Source organism: Triticum aestivum, chromosome 3A, assembly GCF_018294505.1.
Source record: "Triticum aestivum cultivar Chinese Spring chromosome 3A, IWGSC CS RefSeq v2.1, whole genome shotgun sequence".
Classification (NCBI taxonomy): domain Eukaryota; kingdom Viridiplantae; phylum Streptophyta; class Magnoliopsida; order Poales; family Poaceae; genus Triticum; species Triticum aestivum.
Window position 1 is genome coordinate 377,487,753 of NC_057800.1, and position 2,885 is coordinate 377,490,637.

Genomic DNA, 2,885 nt, shown 5'->3' on the forward strand with positions numbered 1-2,885 from the left:
ATTGGTTCTAGACCCAATTATTGACGGATTTCATCTCACTAGAGTCCTTATGGACGGCGGCAGCAGCCTGAACCTGCTTTACCAGGATACCGTGCAGAAAATGGGCATAGATCCCTCGAGGATTAAGCCCACCAAAACGACCTTTAAAGGCGTAATACCAGGTGTAGAGGCCAACTATATAGGCTCAGTCACACTTGAAGTGGTCTTCGGATCTCCGGATAATTTCCGAAGCGAGGAGTTAATCTTCGACATAGTCCCATTCCGCAGTGGCTATCACAGACTGCTCGGGCGAACCGCATTCGCCAAGTTCGATGCGGTACCACACTACGCATATCTTAAGCTCAAGATGCCAGGCCCTTGAGGAGTAATTACGGTCAATGGAAACACCGAACGCTCCCTCCGAACGGAGGAGCACACGGCGGCCCTTGCAGCGGAAGTACAAAGCAGCCTCTCCAGGCGGTTCTCCAGTCTGGCCATTAAACGTCCGGACACCGTCGCGCGCCCGGAGTAACCTACAACAAGACCCCCTGGCACGTTCCGAGTAGGCGTAGCAATGCGGCCCCAACCCCAGCCCGCGCAAAAATGCGACACCAGTGCTTCGCATAGATAACTATGCTCTAGAAATACAATGGGTACAGGGGGAGGGGCACCATCACGGCACACTTGAAACACGGCTTAAACCACACCAGGGGCTGCCGATTTTTTAATTTTCTCTTACCTTCAGGACTCCATTCTTCGGAAGGCCTGTTCGGCAGTTCAATTGCCGCACAAACGATGCAAGAACCAGGGAAGCAGGCAAGCCATGCCGCATTACGGAACTCCCAGGTGGTCTCTATCATGAGCAGTATACATGTTTCGCATACCATTCTGCAGCCTGCCCCTGGAACGGACATGTTAAATAGTCCAACCTTTTGCTTATCGCATTATTTGTATCATTCTGCTTTGATCATAGCCCTTTTAAATAAAGAATGCATAGCTTTTGTCTATTTTTGCATTACTCTTTTTTCTTACAAATATATGTTCCTTAACGACATGTTGCGCCCGTACACTTTGGTACAGCCAAAATACGCCAGGGGCTTTAGTACCCCTCAATATGGTGTGAGAAGTCCGAACACAAGTGCGGCACCCTGAACTTATAGCATTATATGCATCAGCTCCGAATCATGTCTTAGGTCAATAGTTGTGTTTGCCCGGCTCCTATGTTTTGGTGCCTTACGTTCTGCTAGGTTGGCTAAGGTAGCACTAGGAGAACTACTGCGATTGTGCCCCAGTTGAGCTGGGTCGAGCACCTCAGTAGAGAAAGCTAAAAGTGACTGTCATGATGAAGCGAGAGCTGGTCGCTGTTCGAGAGGTTTTTCGAGTCCCTAAAGACTTATGTCGCTTAGAGCGAGGAGTCGGCTCTGTCCGGCCAAGGCGTGGATAGCGCCCCGAACTCGGTCTTCCGAATACCAGGGGCTTCGCCGAAATTTAAAATTATAGAATTCTATGGCTAAGTGAGAGTGTTCACGCATTATAGTCCGATGGCCTTGTTCGTTGTGCTAAGCGCCTCCCTCGAAGGACCCAAACATGGGAAAAAGAGCGCTCAGGTTTATCCCCGAACACCCCAGCACTAGCGGCACGGGGGCAGAAGCCAACGACTCGCCATCTCTCAGAATTGATAAACAGCCGCACAGAAGGTAATATTTTAAATTCCAACAACATTGCTTAGCGCATATGAACAAGATTTCAGCGCACAGGACAAAACGAGCGAGTTTTACTCAAAAATTACATCCCTAGAACATTCATCCGCCACAAGGCGGGCACCCTTCAGAACATCCTTATAATAATTCTCGGGCTTGCGATGCTCTTTCCCCGGCGGTGGCCCGTCCTTCACAAGCTTCTCAACATCCAGCTTGCCTCAGTGCACCTTAGCACGGGCAAGGGCCCTACGGGCACCTTCAATACAGATGGAGCGCTTGATGACTTCGAGCCTTGGACAGGCCCCCACCAGCCGCCACACCAGCCCGAAATAACTCCCAGGCAGAGCCTCTCCAGGCCACAGCCGAACTATGATGCCCTTCATGGCCTATTCGGCTGCCTTGTGGAGCTCGACCAGCTGCTTCACCTGCTCGCTCAGGGGCACGGGGTGTCCGGCCTCAGCATACTGAGACCAGAACACCTTCTTTGCCGAACTGCCCTCCTCGGCTCGATAGAACGCGGCGGCATCGAACATTCTACGGGGAAGATCTGCGAATGCTCCTGGAGAGCTCCGGATTCGGGTAAGTAACAAGTAACTCACGTTTATGTGTTTGCTTTGCATAAAGAATGCCTTACCCACCGCTATCTTTTTCACTACATCCAACTCCTGGAGGGTCTTCTGGGATTCGGCCTTGGCAGACTTGGCACTTTCAATAGCCACCGCGAGCTCGGATGCTCGCGTCTTTGAGTCAAGCTCCAAACTCTCATGTTTTTTCATGAGAGCCTGGAGCTCTTGCCACACCTTGCCAACCTGGGCCTCATACTTCTCCCGCTCGGTGCGCTCCGTGGCCGCCCTCTTCTCGGCCTCGAGCAGCACTTGCTTAAGGGTCGCCACCTCAGATGTGGCCCCTACTATAGCCACGATAATCCTGTCATTTTTTGCAATTGCACTTTATATATATATATATATAAACAATGTATTTCGTACCTTCCTTGTCCTCGAGCTGCTTCTTGGCACGCCCGAGCTCTTGCTCGGACTGCTCGAGGTTCTGCTTTAGCGTGTCCACTTCCGTAGTCAGTGCGGCGGACGCCAGCAGAGAAGCCTGCATATGCATATTGACTCCTTTTTGTTAGACTCCTGCGAATTTTATTTGATCCTCTATTCGGCTTTTCTTCCCGGACGCCAAAAGAGCATCAGGGGCTACTGT